The sequence below is a fragment of the Rhinopithecus bieti genome, unplaced genomic scaffold (assembly GCF_001698545.2).
Source record: "Rhinopithecus bieti isolate Rb0 unplaced genomic scaffold, ASM169854v2 scaffold_20170, whole genome shotgun sequence".
Lineage (NCBI taxonomy): Eukaryota > Metazoa > Chordata > Mammalia > Primates > Cercopithecidae > Rhinopithecus > Rhinopithecus bieti.
The window spans coordinates 1,103,240-1,124,044 of record NW_016810097.1 but is presented as its reverse complement, the minus strand read 5'-3'; positions in this window follow the sequence as shown (position 1 = coordinate 1,124,044).

Sequence of the window (20,805 nt, the reverse complement as noted above, 5' to 3'; positions counted from 1 at the left end):
CACCTCCTTATTGGTTGTTGGTGTGAGGACATACTGGCTTCCTTCAAGGTATAGAGTCAAGCTCATCACTGCCTCAAAGAGATGACAGCTCTTTGTAAATTAGAAAGCATTATATTAACATTAAATAATATATTTAATAATATACAAATATATTATTATTATATTATTATTATTATTATTACAGGGACTTGCGATTGACTCATCTTTCTGTCCAACAGAGAAAAACAGCTTGCAAATTTTCTTAAACATGCAAACGTTCTTGTCTGGAAAATGTTTAGTAATAAAGGTCACTGTGAACTTCTCGAGGAGCTCAGTGGGACAGAAGCAGCCTTTATTTATGTGTATTTATGTGTTATTCACTGATGGCTTTGCTGAGGAAAGCTATATTGTCAAGTGCCCTAATTAAGAAATAATAATGTAATTGATTTTTTATGGATTATCTTCAATTGAGTCCCTTTACAACAGCAAACTCTCATTGACTACTGGGGATAATTGATGGCTTCTCAGCACAATGCCCTTGGCTGATTGCAGAGCGTTGATGCAGTGCCTGACAATGATCATAAGCCAGCTCGGTTCTCAAAACGGCGACCCTTAGAAAAGCAGCAAGCTGAAGTGCAAAGGGTATTAATTCACTGAGGGACACAGGTCAAGTCACTTTCATTTTTGCAAAATGGGGGGATTGAACTAAATCAATGGCTTGAAAACTAAACATAAAAATTCAGCAGAACCCCTTTATCGCACAAATTTTATGTAGGAGTCACGTCTGTAAAACAGGTCCAAGCGGTGTTAACTTCGGTTGAAGTGAGGTTGGGAAATGCAGAGCTGGATCTAGCTCCTCACTTCCTCCCACCAGAGCAGACGCTAAAGGATTCCAATATGCACAGTTTGAAAACTCCTGGACTAGATGATCTGTAAGCGTGACTCCAGTTCTAACATTCTCAGATTTTGTGATATGACTTCAAGGACTCCAGGATAAACCAAAATAGCCATTAGTCTCAGCTTTGGAGTAGATGCATCACGAAGCCTGTGCATCACAGTCTAGTCGGAATATCAAACTTGGCTCAGAACACCCAGACTGTGCTGCAAGCAGAGTGGAGCAGTTTGTGCCTCTGATTTCAGTGATTTCCTACCGTTGTGTGTGTATATGCCTGTGTGCACGCACTCACACACACACTCACACATTGAGTTAGTCCACGATGTTACAGGAGCTCTGAGTTTTCTTATTTTAGCAGATTTTTGTGGGGTTGTGAGGGGGCTGTAGTTGTTGAGGAGAGGGAAGCAACAGCTGTCGGGGACCAGTGAGTACCGTGCTAGACATTTTATAAAAGGAGATGTATTACTCACATTCATTCATGAGAAAATTAAAGTTCTGAAATGTCAACCAAGGCTACAGTAAGTCTCTATGACTCCAAAGCTCATACTTTTTACTACCTGTGATTTCTTCTTATATAGAGAGATGCAGTTAGATTGTTGTGGAAGGAGAGTGATTAATATACGCAATCATTCTGAAAAACTCCTGTCAAACATAAATAAAATGTTACACTTTTTACTCTTTGAGGGCTTGAAGGAATAGGATACCTGAATCAGGGTCATTTCCATTAGAGTGTCCTAATATATGTAAAATAGTGTTTCTGGACAGAGGTTGATTTTATCCCCTTTCCCAAAGGTACATTTGGAAATGTGTGGAGACATCTCTGATTGTCACAGTTCTGGGGTGGGAGGTGTCTATTACTGGCATCTACTGGGTAGAGGCCAAGAATGCTGTTAAACATCCCACAATCTAGCCCCACAACAAAGAAGTATATGACCCAAAGTGTTAATAGTACCAACATTAAGAAACCCTGATCTAGAGGCACTGATAGCATTAAAGGAGGTGTTACAAAATAAGATGATGAATGGCAAATATGGGAATCCAGATATAATTTCTAAATTATTTGATTCATTTAGAATTTTCTTGAAAGTCCTCTGTAAAGATTCTTAGTGAGACAATGATACCCTGATTAGTAAGTCTCCTGGGAATGAAGATTAAGCCCTATATAAAACATTTACATATACAAGATACATTTTCATAAATCATGTGGAGCAGAAGTTACTATTATTAGGGTTCCAGAAACACTGACCTCCAAACTTATATTTTATCTGTACCATTCATAAGGTCTTCCTCACCTCATATGCCAAGGTGATACTTTTTGGTCATCAGATGCCGAGGTTCTTTCATTCCCTTGAAGATAACCTTCTTTAAGATTTCAAAAATACATACATTTATTTTAGGTTGATTAAATAACGCTTTTTATATATGGTAGGCAGAATAATGTCCTTTCTGTCCCCCAAAGATGTCTATACTCTAATCCTGAGAACTCGTAGTAAAAGGGACCTTGCAGCTGTGATTTAAGTTAAAGATTTTGAGAAGGGGAGATTATCCTGCATTAAACATGTGGGTCCAATGTAATCACAAGGGCCCTCAAAAGATGAAGAGGTCAGGCAGCAGCAGAAGTCAGAGTGACATGATGTGAGAAGGACTCAATGTCTTGTGCTGGCTTTAAAGATGGAAGAAGGGATTGTAAGCCAAAGAATGCAGGTTGCCTTTCGAAGTTGAAAGAGACAAAAGAAAATGAATTCTTTTTTTTTTTTTTTTTTTTTTTTTTGGAGGGCGGAGTCTGCTCTGCCGCCAGGCGGAGTGCAGGTGGCCGGATCTTCAGCCTCACTGCAAGCTCTCGCCTCCCGGGTTTCCCGCCATTTCTCCTCCTCAGCCTTTCCCAAGTAAGCTGGCGACTACAGGCGGCCCGCCACCTCGCCCGGGCTAGTTTTTTGTTTTTTTTATTTTTTTTTTAAGTAGAAGACGGGGTTTCACTGTGTTCGCCAGGATGGGTCTCGATTTCCTGACTTTGTGATCCGCCCGTCTCGGCCTCCCAAAGTGCTGAGATTACAGGCTTGAGCCACCGCGCCCGGCCAGAAATGAATCTTACCCAGAGCCTACAGAAAGAAACACAGCTTTGATTTCAGTCTGGTGAGACCTGTGTCAGCCTTCTGACCTCAGAACTGTAAGACAGTAACTTCTTTTTGTTCGAGCTACTAAGTTAGTGGTCATTTATTAGAGCAGCTACAGAAAACTAATATAGTATTGCACTTCCACCAGGTCCGACAGGATGCTCTGCTTAAGCTTTAATGAGTTCTGAAGGTATTAAGAGGTTGGTAAGGGACCCACTCCCAGACATGTGTTTTAATTCCTTGATAAACATGGAGAAATAGATTCCTGCATGAAGTTGGAGCAGGAGGATGCTAGAACACCAGTATTTGGGACAGTGACAAAAGGAAGAGAAAAAAATTGAAAACATACATATTCAACCAGCCACTCCTAGGGTCTAGATCTGATATTCTAAAGTAAGAATGTCCAACGGAATGTTAATGCAAGCCACATGTGTAATTAAAAAGTGTTTAGTAGCCAACAAGAAACAGGTGAAATTAATTTTAATAATTTGTTTACCCCAATGTATCTAACATTATCATTTCAATAGATAATCAATATAAAAGTTATGGATGGGATATTTTACATAATTTTTCATGCTAAGCCTTTGAAATCTTGTGTGTATTTTACACTTACAATACATCTCAAAGTGGACTAGCCACATTTCAAGTGCTCAGTTGCCACATGTGGCAGCTACCATATTTGACAGTGTGTCTCTACAGGGATAAGAGATGCAGGCTACACTTGAAAAGATTATTTTGATGGAAAAACTTGGGAAATTCAAGGCATTTGGAATCCTACCTTAGCAGCCAGGTGACAAAGGTTCCATAAGTGGGGTAGAGAGTACCAGTCCCCATTTTTGTATAAATCATGGCGGCAGAATCTGGAAGGAATTATGAAGAGAATGATCTTGAGAAGATCACTGCAGCAGCCACATGATCCAAAGCCCCCCTCTCCAACATGAACAAAAGACAATCTATTTCACTGGGCCTTCAGAGCAGAATAACCATTCCAGAGCTTTGTTTGGATGCATGCATTTCTTGTCTGTCATTTTAGCTCATAAGTTTTAACTGGAGAAGCTCCCTGAATGAGCTTCTAGAACATTTTTCTCATGGTAGGTGGTCTACAAGTGTTTCTTCAATGAATGAATCATTAAACAAATGATTTATTTAAGCCAACTAGGAGGATTTAATCATTTTCTTATCATAAAAACTAACAAACAGCCAGTCGAAGGAATGCTTTTGGAATTTTGTATTGTATAACCTTATATCACCAATGCCTGGCACGTAGTAGGTGATATTGTTTTTAGAATGAAATACCTGGCTTCTATTTAGAGATCATCCTAGTGCTAAAACTAGCTAAGCAACTTATTCCATGTTTGGCTAATAGGATATCAGCACAGCATATTTTTTTGTTGTTAATGAGAAAGGCAGTGGTTCTGTTATGCCCATGGAAAAACACACCAAAACAAAAATATCTAATACAACATAACTTTTTAGATTTTGTTCTATTAATAGCCCCAGTGAGTGCCGACAAATGCTTGTAGTTTACCACAATGCCCAAATCAAAACCCTCAAATGGTATGACCACAAAGGCTGTGAACTCTCAAGCCAGTAAGCTAATGGACAAGATGCTAAATATCAACTGAGGATCAAGATATATTTTTAATTACAGTTGGCATTTTGCTTCTGCTTAATCCATTACATAGGAGCCAAGATCATGCCTTTTCTTCCAATTTCTGACTTCATCCATTGCTGGGGCTCAGCTTTGGTCAGTAACATTAGGTAGGAGGCCAACCACTAAGGAGGGGTGAGTGATTGACTTGGATGACACATCTGTACCACAGAAACAACCAAATGAACCCAAAGAAGCATACAGACAATGTCCTTAGATAATCACTGCTAATGTTTTGCAGCATTTTATGGTTCTTAGGCAAGATGCTGTATTGAATTCCAGGTCAGGATAAGGCCTTTATTTTTGCTTTCATTTTTTTTCGTGATAAAGTGAGATAAAAAGCATTGTTATGGCAAGGTCCAGGCCTAGAAGACAAAAAACTTAGAGTCAAATCTTTGCGTTAGATGATAATAGATGAGGCACTTCACCTTTCAGAGTTTTAGTTGACTGATTTATAACATGAAGATAAAAAATATCGTTTCTGTTTTCTTCAATTGTATTTTGTGAGAGTCAAATGACAAAAATTACTATACTTGAAAAGTATTAATTTTAGTAAAAGGAATATGATCAATATCATTTTCAGTTGATAACATCAGTTATCATGAGTTAGAATGGGACTTTGTTTATTTGGTGATTTTCCTTTGTTTTGTTTTTCTGTACCCTCTTGTCAATCTCCCAACACTGGTCCCAGTCAGATTTTTTTTCCGTCAGATGTTTAGATTAATTCCTCCCGATATTTTCTTTCTATTTAGTGTTTGCTTAATTAAAACTAGAAACCAAAAGTGTAAATACAAAGTATTCAACTTACGCTCTTGAAAAATCCACTTGTCCCTTTTTCCTAACATCTTTTAAGAAGTAGTATCAGTTAGACCTTACTGTGTAACAGATGTTCACATAATCACAGCAGCATACACCAGAAGTGCACATTTCTCACATGTTTGTGGGTAAGCTGGGATTGATACACCCAGGCTGGGCTCTGGTAGGCGGGTCCTGCAATAGGTCTCGCTAGTTTGGTGCTTTGCTATGAGCTAGTCTTAGACCTTCTCTACATTGTATTTGGTCTACAACTGGAGCTAAAGAGGTGACACCTACCCTGTTGAATTTGTTTCATGAATATAAAATAAGCATAAGACGGCAAACACAATCAAACAAGGCACCACAGTAGATCTGGCCTCAAAGGATGTTCGGCAAAATACTCTGAAACTAAATCTAACCTATTAATTCTCTCCCCAAGTAAAATGTTTATTTCATCAAAATTTAATCTTGCATTGCCAGATGGAAGTTATGTTTGCTTTCAAAAGTCAATGCTTGTAGTGACCACAATTGCAACTTTTTACATGGTTGAAGACACCATGCTATTAAAACTTTTGTGTTTGTGCACACGTGAACATTAATTCTTTTGATTACTTGTTGTATCAGGTACATTTTCATCAAATGCTTTATTCTTAACTTTCAAAAGTGTGAAAAGTTAGAACATTAAAATAATGTTTTAAAACACTTAAAATACTGATGCAATAGTATCTGTATATAGGAATCATTTTTCTCTGTATGTGTGCCAATGAGAATGAAAGTTTTGTGAAGGGAGAGTTGTACCTTCTTGAGTCACATTCAGATCGAAGTTTGCAGTGCAGTACTAATGGAATACTATCATCAGTTTGTTTTGATGATTAGCATTGTAATGAAATTAGCTTATTCTACTGAGAAGCTGTTTTAGCCATTTCATTTTAAAATACTCATTAGTTGAATTGCATGTTTTACTATTGTGGTACTATGTTTTGTACATGGGCCTAACAAAGATCCTAGGATAAAAACATGTTCAATTTTCATGACAGAGGAGTTCAAAATGATTTCTGATAAGATCCACTTAAAAGCTATCTTTTTTCTTTGATGAAATGTTCAGTTAGCATGACAAAACTTACTTAAAAAGTCAGTCAGTGAAGATAACACACACACACATGCGTGCATGTCCCTTATAAATGCCTACTTTGTAAATGCGACTTTTTGTTTTGACTATCTCCACATTAAATAAATAGCTGTGAACAGTTGGTAAGTTTTAGGTGATTTATGTGAATCTTCACTAAAAAATGAAAACATTGCTTATAAGATAAAAGTAGGATTTTTGAGCATAGGCGTTCAGTTTAAACATGTATCTAAGTGAATAGGGTTACTCTTCTTGGCTCTAGGGGGCTTCTCATGTCTGAAGAGTCAAAGGGTCCATCACTGGGCCATATTTGAAATCGAATGCTTTCTCATGGTCACATTTCCATTGGCGAGTCTATTTGAAGTCTACCTTGGAGCTGACATCCAGGCTGCTCAAAATATAATCCCTGGAAGCACTTCCAAAACCAAACATTCTCACCCTCTCCCTCCCCTTCCCTTCTTTTCTCCCTCTCTCTCCTTGAGTAAGTATGATCACATGGTATAAAATCTTTTAAGAGGTACATAGTAACAAGTATCTCTCTCATCTGAGTTTCCTATCCACCTTGTGCCGTCTCCCAATATACCCATGTTTATTGGTTTTTAAAATAAAAATGCAGTGGAATGTTTCATTAAATTTTTATTTTGCATCACTTATGTTAAAATTACAAACATATGTGTGCATTACATATACATATGCATATACATCCAGATAATCTGTGTAGATTATTTGTTGCACAGTACAAACCACTTAAAGACACAGTAGCTTAAGCAAAAACAATATATTATTTTAACTATCCAGTAGGTTAGAAATTTGGGAGGATTCTTCTGGGCAGCACTTCTGCTACATGGTGCAGCTAGGGGCATTCATTTAGCTGCATTCAGCTATTGACAGGACTGAGCCAAAATTTCTTAGGTCTCATCCTTAAGCCTTAGGCTGAGACCTAAGAAACTTTCACTTATACATTGGGCACCACAGCATTTTCCCAGGTAGCTTCTCTCTTCCTAAGTGACTTGGGCTTCCTTGCAACATGGTGGATGGTCTAAGGGGCAGCTGGACTTCATATGTGGTGGCTAGCTTCCAAGGGGGAGTGTTCCAAGAGGTAAAGGTGAAAGCCTTAGGGTTCTAAATTCTTTTGAGACGGAGTTTTGCTCTTGTTGCCCAGGCTGGAGTGCAATGGTGCGATCTCGGCTCACTGCAACCTCTACCTCCCAGGTTCAAGTGATTCGTCTGCCTCAGCCTCCTGAGTAGCTGGGATTACAGGCATGTGTCACTACGCCCGGCTAATTTTGTATTTTTGTAGCAGAGATGGGGTTTCTGTATGTTGGTCAGGCTAGTCTTGAACTCCTGACCTCAGGTAATCCGCCCGCCTTGGCCTCCCAAAGTGTTGGGATTACAGGCCCAGCCTCTAAATTCTTATGTGATAGTAATCAAATGACCCAGCAAATATCAAATGGCCATATTTGAGATTTAATAATTTCTCATGATTCTCTTTTCATTGATGAGTCTATTTTAAGACTCTTAGAACTAACATCTTTTTTTTTTTTTTTTTTTTTTTGAGACGGAGTCTCTCTCTGTCCCCCAGGCTGGAGTGAAGTTGCGAGATCTCAGCTCACTGCAAGCTCCGCCTCCCGGGTTCACTCCGTTCTCCTGCCTCAGCCTCCTGAGTAGCTGGGACTACAGGCGCCCGCCACAGCGCCCGGCTTATTTTTTGTGTTTTTAGTAGAGACGGGTTTCACCGTGGTCTTGATCTCCTGACCCTGTGATCTGCCCACCTCGGCCTCCCAAAGTGCTGGGATTACAGGCGTGAGCCACCGCACCCCGCCCAGGACTAACATCTTAAGGTTCAACCAGGAAAATTAATCAGAATCACTCCTAGTACATTTCCTTGGACAGAACAAGTCACAAAGCCATCCAAGAGTCAGAGAGAAGGAAGAAATTCTGCCTCTCAATGGAATGAGTGGCAAATAATTTTCAGCCATATTTAATTCCTGACAATATCTGTTTCATTTTATATGTTTTAAAGCCCACAGACACCAGCCAATCAGTGACTGAAAGATGTTTGCTAATATGCTATGGAAAATTTGATTCTGGTTCTGAAAAAATAATCAAGTTGTGCAAGAAATATTGAAGTAAGAAGTGGTGCTTTTAGAAATAAAATAATTTTCTTTTAAAAAACAATAAACTATTTTCAGGAACTCAGAGGTTTGCTTTAAAGCCCAAATTTTTGTAACACAATGTGTTGTTTATAAAAAAATACAAAATAATAACTCCCCAAAGTATTTTTGATCACTTGGACAACCTAGATTGCCAATTTGTGGACAGGCTAGTTCTTGATGCATGCTTTGACATATACATTAAACCTTCTCTTACTATTCTCTTGAATCTAATTCCCATTAAACCTGTGACATAACCTGTAACTATCACCAGCTTCTTTGTGGGAGTTTACGATCTTCATGATATACGCCTTCTGAAATATATGTCTGTAGGCTTATGGTAAAATTAATAAAACCGAAATTAAAACTGACAGCTCTGAAATGATATGCTACTCTTAGCATATGGAATAACTACCGTGAACACTTATGGGGTTTGTTGCAAGAGTATAGACAGTTACCCAATGGGGGATAACTTCTGAACTGTGTTGCTAAATCTCATTTGACAGGTTTTGGATTTGGTATAATTTTTCTATAGCATTTTAGTGTTGGGTGAGCAATATGTTAGCTATGATTCAGATGACATTTTATTTCTAAGCCCTTTAGTCTTTCCCCTCCAAGTCCTCCCTCACTTCCCTGTCACACCCTCCTTTTTCTCTCCTTTCCTTCCCTCTATATATACTCTATCTTATCTAAATATTTTAGCAGCTAGTTCATGACTAGAAGATTATGACTACAATAATAAAAATTTCTTTTGTCTGGCTGCAAATCTGAATGTGCACATCTGCAAATCTGAGAGTACATGTCAGAGTTTTACCTGTCTATGGATTTATTATGTTTTTATTTCTTATATCCAAACATTTATACTGTTATTTCGTCTGATGGTAAAAATGTAAATCGCAAGGATTTAGTACCGTACATTGTGTTGCATGATCCAGGCTTTTATAAAATCTGTCTTGGCCCCACTTCATGCATGCACATGTGTGCGTGCACACAGATTGCTTTTTTTTTTTAAAATCTTTTTTTTCTGAGGAGTGTAGGGCTGCTAGCCAGAAGTTGACTTTGTAAAGAACAGCAGTATCCCTATAAAACAAAGACTTTTTCAGTTTGGAGGGAAAATACGTAAGATTTGATTGTTATAATAACAAAGCAATACTCATATATTGTAATTATGCTGAAACTTCAGGATTCCATATACTGGAAACTATGTAGGATTATTCAAAGGATGAAAATAGTCAGAAAATAGGGCCAGAAGGAATTTGAGGTGCTTTTAGATATATCCTTTTCCTTCCCTTACCCTAGTTTTACCTTGAAAGCATAGAAATTCTACAAACATGCTCCAAACATGATACATAAAAATAAACATATATTAACAAGGGTATAGTGCTTTTGCGTAGGAATACGAGTCCCCAAATCATGGATGTGGGCCTTTCCAAAATTTGTTCTAAACAAGATAGAGTTTTATTTCTGAGACAAGTTCACTTGTGGCTGCCTTTATCAACTTTTTAATAATTGCCCCTAAATGATTTTTATCCCTGCAGTCAGGATCATTCTTTGCTATGAAACTATTTTATAAATAAGAAGATGCTATACCAGTGCTAGAGACAGTCTTGGTTATCTACTCAAAATTCAATTCACTGTTCTTTCTTGGTAACAAAGATGCAATGAGCCCTATTAAATGTTCATATTCTAAGCCTTTCTTTTAGCCAAGAGTGAGCTTGGTTTTAAGCAATGAGTTTTGTGAGCAGAAATTCACAGGTAGTTTCTTGGGAAAAATGTTCTTTACAAATGGGATGATACCACTCTTCTACCAGCTTTCCCTTCTTTCTTTCTTGAATAAGGATGTAATGGCCAGATTTGTAGCAGCCGTATTGTGACCACATGGAGGTCATTTCAGAGTTCTTGACCCTGACAATGTACAGCTGCTGAATCTATGCTAGTAACTGTCTTCCTCTGTGACTTATTGTAAACTAAAAAAAAATTTCCTCCCCGTGTCAACTATCAAGTATTTTGCTACTGTTAGCTGATTCTAACTACCTTACATTGTAAATAGATATAAAAAGCTCATTTGTTTACATTAAATTTATAATTTTAGTGTTGTTTTCTATTGCTGCTATTGTTGTTGCTATTATTTTGCCCGTATTTTCTTCCTATTACATTCTTTTTGTTTGTTTGTTTGTTTTTTGAGACGGAGTGTCACTCTGTCATCAGACTGCAGTGCAGTGGCACAACCTTGGCTCATGGCAACCTCCACCTCCTAGGTTCAAGCGATTCTCCTACCTCAGCCTCCCGAGTAGCTGGGACTACAGGCGCGCATCACCATGCCCAGCTAAATTTTGTATTTTTAGTAGAGACGAGGTTTCACCATGTTGGCCAGGATGGTCTCAATCTCTTGACCTTGTGATCTGCCCACCTCAACTTCCCAAAGTGCTGGGATTACAGACATGAGCCACCGCACCTGGTCTTTTTTATTATTCTTAAAACAGGTCCTGTGCTCTTTGCTTTGATGCCTGTTTGCAATATACTTCTTGGGTTTTTCATCACAAGCTTATGTTAATTGAGGAGTTTGGAGTTGAAGGAGGTAGTCTCCCTCAGTTAAAAATAAATTCTCTGGATTGAGGGAGTCAAGAGAGGTCTGTGGGTCTAATGAACACTGAGGATCAATTGCTGTGAGGATGTGGCTTTGTAGAATATCAGAAGGCTACATTTGGCCCAGACACTCTGAATTTCACTGTTTTCTGTCTCTGAAGCATAGTGCAGCAGCAGCAGCAGCAGAGACAGGGCCTGTGCTAAGTTGAATCCCTCTAAATCAAGGTTTCAATCATCCTCCTTCCACTGAGCTAAAGTCCCCCATCTGACCTCACCCTGAGGCTTTTCTCCTTGTCCTTACATGTTTTCTTGATGTTCACTGTCTCTTAGAATGACATGGTGCCTCCATCTGGCTCTCCCCGATGACCAGAGGTGTCACAAGAGGCCTCTTCAAAGGGCTGCTCAGGCCTCTCCACCTAGGCAAATGATGCAAATGCCCATTTTTATGCTTCTGATCTATGAAAGGAAGAAGACATTCTGATGAGATTTGATTTCACTTGGATGGTTAAAGCAGAAGTAAGACCCAAGGTCTTTCTACTCTCAGATCTACAAAATTATGATTCTATTGTCCCTCCTCTTTACAGATAACTCTGCAGTGGAGGAAGGGTTCATAAGTTAAGAGCCTTTGTTAGAAATATTGGCTCATTTTATATTATAAACCATAATCTTCATCAGTAACATATGGGAATTTGGACAATAAGATCTATAATATTCACCTCATATCAAATGCAGAATTATTCTATCAAAAGTTTCTTACAACTTATAATGTATACTCGGCTTTTCAGAAGATGCAGTGGGGATTCTGGTGGAAATTTATTCTAAAAAATATTGTAAAACCAAAATATTTCAGAACTCCTCTACTTCTTAGCAAATGGTGCATTCTCCATTAGAATATTTGTTGGAGCATAGCAGGCAGTCAATAAATATTTGCCAAATGAAAGAATGAATGAATGACTATCAACTTGGGATGTTTTATACCCCAAGATCTAAAACATTAAGCACATGTTTTAATGATAGCAGTTCTCATTTGACCCTTACCATAAATCCCTGGTCTTTACAAAAGACAAATGCAATCTTTCAAACATGTGAGCTTCTGCATCTGGGTGATTCAGAGTGGAAGGGGTTAATAAAGAATTGGATGCATCCATAGGATTTCTGTGAAGCACAAAAAGTACAGTGCCAGCAAAATCCCCTGAAGAGTAAACAAAACTTGGAACTGTTGCAAACAATAAATTGTCAATACCTTATAGAAGAAATGGATAATGAAAACTTATCATGCCTATAGTTAGTATCCTCTTTAAAAGAATTTACAGAGCCTATGAAATTAAATTCTGTGCACAGTTCTCTTAATTTGTCCTTAATTAAACAATACTCCATAAATGGTGCATTCAGTGACCAAATGTTCAGAGACAGCAAAATGGTGGGTCCCAAGCCATTAGGAATGAAATAAAGGCAGTCCCTGGAGAGTCTGCAAGAATCTGGTCTCTCTAAGTGACAACTGATGGTTTAGGAAAGATAATTAACTTTGCAATTACAAACTGCAGCTTTCACGAGTGCTGTTTTTCCCCCAGCATAATCTTTTAAATGTTGGATTATTTCCTGTAATATGAAATAGTTTGCTTAGAAAGGGGTAAAGCAAACAAATGCCCCACCTTAGGCTGCTGAGTTCATCAGGAATTAAGTCCTGATTGATTAATTTAATGGGTATTGTTTTTTATTTCTAATGTTAGATCAATATCCATTTAATGTGTGATGGCTATGCTGATTTTCAACACACTAATTTCATCAGGAAATTTATACAAATATCAAAACAATATATTGATTCTATACAAAATCAGAAAAATAGAACTTTTATTTTTTGTCAGAAAATAAATGTAAAATTCCTATTTAGTAAGTTAAGAGATAAAACTTTTAAAGAATCCTTATGCTGCTATAGATTTAGTAACCGTATGCCATTTTTTCCTGCTTAAGTGATTCTCTGAAAATCTCATTACTTTATTTATTATGGATTTTTAAATTACCTTAGTACCGGAATAATCCAGTTTTCTTTCTCCTCCCTCAAAGAATTCAGTCTACCCTAACTCTACCTGAACAACTTTTCTTAATGTCAACTGACACTATGCATTAGGCAAATGTTAATGACAAAGAATTGCTTTTTTTTTCTTTGAAAATCTGATCGTAGGAAGGCCACTTCATTGGGTCTTTGCAGACAGAAATTGTAAACTGTATAAATATCCTGAACTAATTTTAGAACCAAAATACCCATCTTCTCCTCAATATTATCCAGTTCATCTGATGGCCATGTCTTTCTCTTCTTTGTCTGATTTTTCTGATTATTTCTATTTCTACCTAGATGTGCCTGTCTGTACTTGTTCAGAGTGGTCCTATCACTCACAGCAAATACACCAGAAAATAGACTTTGAAAGTTGACTCACTCATGCAAATGCACAAATTGCCTTTTGTTTACACTATATAATAAAGCTGAAGAATTAGGAAGCATCTGAAAGATAAACTGGTTTTATTTGGTACCTCAAAAGAGAAAATTTGTAAGATCATCCCTTTGCCACTAGGCTTTTACATAATGTATTTAGGTTTTATTAGAAACCCTCATGTTGTTAAGCAATCTTTATACGTTCTCTGAACTTGGGCAGGATCACCCTTTCTCTCTCTCTTCCTTCTTTTCTTTCTTCCTTCTTTTATTCGAGCATCAAATACTTATTGAACTCTTATTACATACTGGTACTAAGCCTGAAACTATGTCTACAGAGATCTACACAACACACTCAAGGAAGTGGCCATTAACTGAAAGTTGAAGTTCTTTTGCTAGCAGATCTCATACAGATACAGCCACTGGGGACTTAGATAAATATAGAGAAGTGGACTGCTTCTCTTCCTGGAGGCTAACTTCTACACTGGGACAGAAAATCCAGGCAACTTTCCATGTCTAAGTCCATTTCCATGTCTGCTCAGCAAAATTCCCATCTCTTTCTAAGGAGAAGAGTAATGAATACAAATTATCTACCAGGCTCCTCGACAAAAGCCCATTTTCCTAAAAGATTGTGTTTGTTTCCACCTTAGTCAGCCTCCAAATTATAAGGATGCTCCTCCTTAATGCCTTTAACCTCTGATTCCTGCCATTTGTCCGTTCAAATTAACCTGGCTTTGGTCACTATGTTAAATTGTATCCTAATAGCATCTGTGTATCTCCTGGGCTCCCCAAGACTATCTCCATTTGTCTAATCATTGACTTCTCATTTCTCTTCTCCTTATTTCCTTTACCACTTTTTTGTTTAGCATCACACCTCATCCTCCACTTGAGTCTTCCCTTTTAGCCCTCTTATGTTGTCACCTGGTTTAAATTCGCTCTCCCAGCTCTGACCTTCTGACACACGCCCTCATGTCTCAAGAACTGTTTGGAACTACTCGGGAGGCTGAGGTGGGAGGGTGGCTGGAGCTGGGAAGTCAAGGCTGCAGTGAGATGAAATCGCACCACTATACTCCAGCCTGGGTGACAGAGCAGGACCCTCTCTAAAAAAAAAAAAAAAAAAAAAAAAAAAAAAAAAATGTTTGGAAACTATAGCATCACCCTGCCTCCAGGTTTCATGGAGTTTCTCAGCTGGCCTGGGCCAGATAATGAGTGTGGAAAGGGGATGAAGGAATGCATTATACATTCAACTGTGAACCCATAATCCAAAGCTTCACTGTCTTATTTTCAGACAAATATAGAAGTTTCATAACTGTTTTCTCTATTTATTCCTCCAACACTCACATTTATTATCTGCCATTTCAAGATGAATATATCTATGGACTTATTTTGGAATACATTGTTTTCCAACTCTAAATCATGCTATAAACCTTGTGCTTTATTCACTATATAAAGTAAGAGGGCTACATCCCAGGTGATCAGGAATGTATCATATTGCTATATTTCCTTGACAGCTATTATAGGATGTTGGTAGAGTGCTTCTCAAACTGTATCCAACAGATGCTAATTCTGCTTGATATCACTGTGCATTTTGCATGGAAAATTTTCCAGCAGCAAATATGGGAATCATGGGCTCAACAAAACTAAATAGGTACCTTTACTTCAGGACTCCCTGAATCTTCAATATGGTAATGTACTTACAGTACTCCAAGAGGAAGATAAAGGATATGGTACTTGACCATGAATGCTTTTTTTTTCTAAAATGTCTTGAACAGCTAGTGTTAGTCCTCTGTGGAGCACGCATTTAGTGAAATACTGTTCCACAAAATGAAATTTTAAGCATTTAGAGAGTAAATAAAAGGCTTTCATAATTTAGTCCTCATTTTCCTTTCTATCTTATCTCATTTAACTTCCATAAATTTCTTGTTAAGAACTTTATATTCTTATTTTAAAAAAGGCCATTTATTATTTCAACACAACCTATGCTTTGCTAAACACCTGCTTTGCTCCTCTTTTTTCCCACTCTTCCATCTAGTCTTCTCCAGTTAAAATTGTTGCCCCTACAAAATGTCTCCTTATCCACAAAGCCTTGGTTTGTTACTTAACTACATGTGACTTTCCTGTATTCTCAAATTCTATAGTACCATTTTTTTAATGGAATATATCACAATCTGTTGGATATTGTTGCTAATGGTGACCTCATTTCCATTATCAGTTTCCAATTTTTTTAAAAAAGAATACTATTGTACGTTGAGTTATCACCATGAACTAGCCATTCTTTGAAGAATTTTATTCATTTATTAATTTAGTCATTAATTCATGTTAGGATGGGTTCAATTGGCCAAGCTAGATGGCTTCAATTTCAGCCAGCCATCATATTTGATGAGTATCAAGGCATGTTCTAGAGGTAAGAACATGTGTTTTCTGATACTGCTGTAAACAAGGTAGATAAAACACCTTCCCCCCATGAATTTTACATTTTAGTGCATGCAGATTATAAACATGTACACAAGGGAATAAATAAATGTTTTGGAGAGTGATGATATGTAGAAAATAAAACAGAATAAGAGTATGGAGAACAACAACAGAGATGGGATGATTACGTTAAGTTAGAGTGGTCAGGACATTTTATCTATGTTAGCAAATTGAAGTTCCATATGAGGCAAAGTTCCATAGATTGACCAAGATCATTTAGATCTTAAGTATTAGAGCAGGGCTAATGTATATGATTGCATAGGTCATGCACTGTAAACTCTAAAGAACAACATTCTTATCATTGTCTATGTGAGTGATGGCTCTACCAGTCTTTTTTTTTTTTTTTTTTTTTTTTTGGAGTTGGAGTCTCACTCTGTCACCCAGGCTGGAGTGCAGTGGCGAGATCTCAGCTCACTGCAACCTCCACCTCCCGGGTTCAAGCAATTATCTTATCTCAGCCTCCCCAGTAGGTGGGATTACAGGAGGACACCAGCACGCACAGCTAATTTTTGTATTTTTAGTAGAGATGGGGTTTTACCATGTTGGCCAGGCTGATCTCGAATTCCTGACCTCAAGTGATCTGCCTGCCTCAGCCTCCCAAAGTGCTGGGATTACAGGCATGAGCCAACATGTCTGGCCTCAGTCATGTTTTTATAGAGAAGCAGAACCACTAAGAGTGATGTGGAATAAGGAATTTATGATAGAGATTATACCTTAAGTACGGAGGAGAGCTTATTAAGAGTTCTATGGAAAGTCGTTGCTTCTTTGGGTGTGGAATGGAAATCACTGTAGGTAATAAGGGACAATGGTGGCTAAGAAAAGATTACATAAAATGGGAGAAAATTAGGACAGATAGGAAGCCAAGAACAAAATGGATCCCATAAAGACAAATTAGAACTCACGTCTGTGTCTCACTGCCTCCAACCTGAATGGAGTGAATAGTGTGCTACAAAAAGACCTGGAGCTTTTCACCAGGTGTGTGTACAAGCACCTGGGCCAGGTCTTGGAGAAGTTGAAGGAAGAGATTCCATGGGAATCGGAAGAGCTGCAAACTGGCTGTTGAGTTTTCCTATGAAGTGAGCCACAAGATGAGTGACACGTGAACAAGCTGCAACAGTTGCCCTACAGCAAAATTTGAGCATAATGGCTGCTGCTTCCACATCTTGCATGAATTTCTTCTGTGACTAACTCTAACCAGAATCAATAATTAGAGCAGAGATGGGCTTTAACTTCAACTTTGAGGCTTACAGAGTTACATGCTTTTGACAACACAGTATTGCCTCTTTCATGGAGGATATGTCTCATATTAATACATCTCATAATACCTACTGCAGAAAGTAAGTGCTTACTAAATATTTATCGAATAAATAATTCCCTGACCTGAAATTGACTCTAGAGAATAAAATTCTTAAATTCTCAGAGTGACTAGACTGTATTAAAGCACACAGGCTGGAAAAAATAGTCATTACCAGAGAAAAATAGAGTGATCTCTTTGTCACTGAAATACTTTGCTTCTAGGAGAGCAGGACTAAAGATCTCATTTCCAAACTTAAGCATTTGTTTGGTGACATTAATAGACCAGCATTACCTGGGGAAAGAAACTTCTGGGAATTTGTTAGAAATGAAAAATTTCCGGGTCTACTAAATCAGAAATTCTGGAGATAGGACCCAGCGATCTGCATTTGAATAACCCTTCAGGTAATTAGATATGCTCAAATTTGAGAATCACTAATCTAGAGATGCTAAATTCCTGGGCAAGTGAATAAAAGGAGAAGTTGAAGTAGGCCCTGTTTGGTGAATCTGCAAGTTTAGTGGGTAAGAGGAATGATAAGAGGAACCACCAAGTTGCAACTTTAGACAATTCAGGAGAGTCAGGCAAAAGTGGAAATGGTAGCAAGCAGCCATTTGGAGCAAGTGCATCATGAAGTTTCAAATAAGAAACAGTCATTCACTGGCAATGCTGGGGATTTCTCCAGTTGTATATGGCAGCTTCTTTTCCACACATGCTCATGGCAGGTGGGTTGCTAATTGCTTGTTACTTGGGCAATTTCTGGGTAAACCAATGAATCACATCATGGATTTCTACCCTTTTAATCACACATTTTATTATAAATGGTGACACAACCACACTGCCCTCTCCAGCTATGTGTGTTCATGTCTCTCCTTAGGAACTTCTCCCCAGATCAATGTATGATGGTAGGATAATATTTTGAAATGCTAATCGCCATAAAGGTTATTTTTTAGCCTTTATTTCCTGCTTGCTCCTGTGTCGCTATGCTCAAAGTTGAAGCCCTAATTCTCTGTGGCTTTTCTGTTCCATTATACTAAGACTTTAGGGCACCTTAGCAGATATGTTAAACAGTAGATAAAGATGACTGAGACATAGACAAGATATCTTAGTAAAAAACGCAAAAAGGAAAGAGATATTCCTGTGACTGAAGGTTGGAGATTTAAAAGGGAAGAAAGAGGGAAGACTGGGATAGAACTTTCATGTGGCTTCGATGGTGAAGAATAATCCAGAAAGAAATGGTTTGAGGCTATGGTTAGTTCTATAAGTGCAGGGAAAGCCTTGCAGAAGTATTCCAGGCCCCAAACCTGAAATAGAAAGAGCAGAGAGGTCAGGCCAGGTAGCTCATGTCTGTAATCCCAGTACTTTGGGAGGCTAATGTGGGGAATTGCTTCAGGTCAGGAATTCAAGACCAGCCTGGGCAACATAGTGAGACCCTTCTCTACAAAAAACTTAAAAATTAGCTGAGTGTGCTGGTGCATGCTTATAGTTCCAGTCACTTGGAAGGCTGAGTGGGAGGATGACTTGGGCCTAGGAATGCGAGGCAATAGTGAATTATGATCACACCACTGCACTCTGGCCAGGATGACAGAGCTAGACTATGTCTCAATAGAGAGAGAGAGAGAAAAGAAAGAACAGAGAGCTTCTAGGACAGCAGAAGTATGAGCAGTAACTCTGTAGACAAGTGGCCCATAACTAGTTCCACAACACTCCCTTCAAATACCTTGCCACTGTGCAAAACTCTACAAGTAGAACTCAGAAAATGACTAAGTTTAATTTTTCCTCTAAGCCTATGAAATGGGTTGATTTATGGCAAAGGCAGTACAATTTCTTTCAGATATAAGTATGTGAACTGAAGCTAATACTTTCTAAGACTGGGACTCTCGTCACTAAGATTATGTCTTCTCCATTACTTTATTTTGATAAACAATGTGCTGTGTAGGGAAGACCCATTATCCCGAAATGAGCTTAAAAATTGCTAGATCAGCTGCTTTTAGAGGTGAATTGCCAGAAACAGGGGAAAGAAGAAAGAGGGGAGGCAAATGTAATCAGATTTCAGACTTAGCGATGATAACTGGTATATAAATTCTTATTTGGAAGGGCTAGATATCACTGTTACTCGGTGGTGCTCCGGCAGTGGTTTCACTTGATATTTGTCTCCCCTTAACCTAGTAGGAGAGTCAGGCTGTGAATACCATTACTTGTACATAGTGCAATACAGTATGTTTGTTTAGATATTAAGTTTAATCCACTGGTAGGATAGAGAAGAAAGTGATTAAATTTGGGGACTGGAGGATGTATGAGTCAGGGTCCCAGTACAAAACAGATGGGTCATTTAAAAGAGTAGCTCTGAAACAAACAAAAAGATGGTTGTAAAGAAATACAGGGCAAAGAACCCACATCCATGGCTCAGTAGAACCTGAGCTATTACACCCAAGATCCAAACAGGAAAGAAAGGGACCAGAGAAAGGAAAGGGTCCAGGGCCTGAAGGGAAAAAGATGTAGAATCAGAGAACTCGAGAGGAACAGTATGCTTCATTTGAGAGACACAGCCAGAGATGAGTTCACAGGAAGGATGCTGGGTATACATCCTTAGGCCTTACCCTCCTACCTATTTCAGTCTTCGCTTAGGAGTCCCCATATGCTGAACCCAGCCTGAAGTTAAAGGACTTAGGAGCCCAGTTGATGTAGCCCATGAAGTCAACCTTTTCAGGCTGAGGCCAGGCAGGGTTGAAAAAGTGGATCTGGAGGAACAAACAGAGGTTACATGAGTGAGAAATGGTGTCTCAGAGAAGGTGATGCCTGAACAATTTGAAGGAGCCATAGAAGTCTGCCAGGTATAGAACGGAAGGAATTACTTAGGTTTGCTTCCCAAGTTGGTTTTCTCTTGCTACAATTCTGACATTTTCTAAACACATTTTCACTCATTAAAATAGGATGTAAGCAGTATGCTGGGTTTTACCCAGCAACATTTAATTTCTTAAGTTAGTTCTTATATCAATATCTTGTCACCTGTTGTTATGGGTTGAATTGTGTCCTCCAAAATGATAGTGAAGTTCTAACCCCTAGTACCTGTCAATTTAACTCTACTTAGACATAGGATCTCTGTAGATGATCAAGTTAAGATGAGGTCAGTAGGGTGGGTCCTAATCCAGTATGACCGGTATCCTTACAAAAAGGGGAAATTTGGGCAGAGACAGAAATGCACACAGGGAACACTAGATGAAGTTGAAGGCCTAGATTGGGGTGATATGTCTACAAGCAAAGCCAGAGATTGCTAGTAAACTACCAGAAGCTAAAGCAGGAGGCATGGAACAG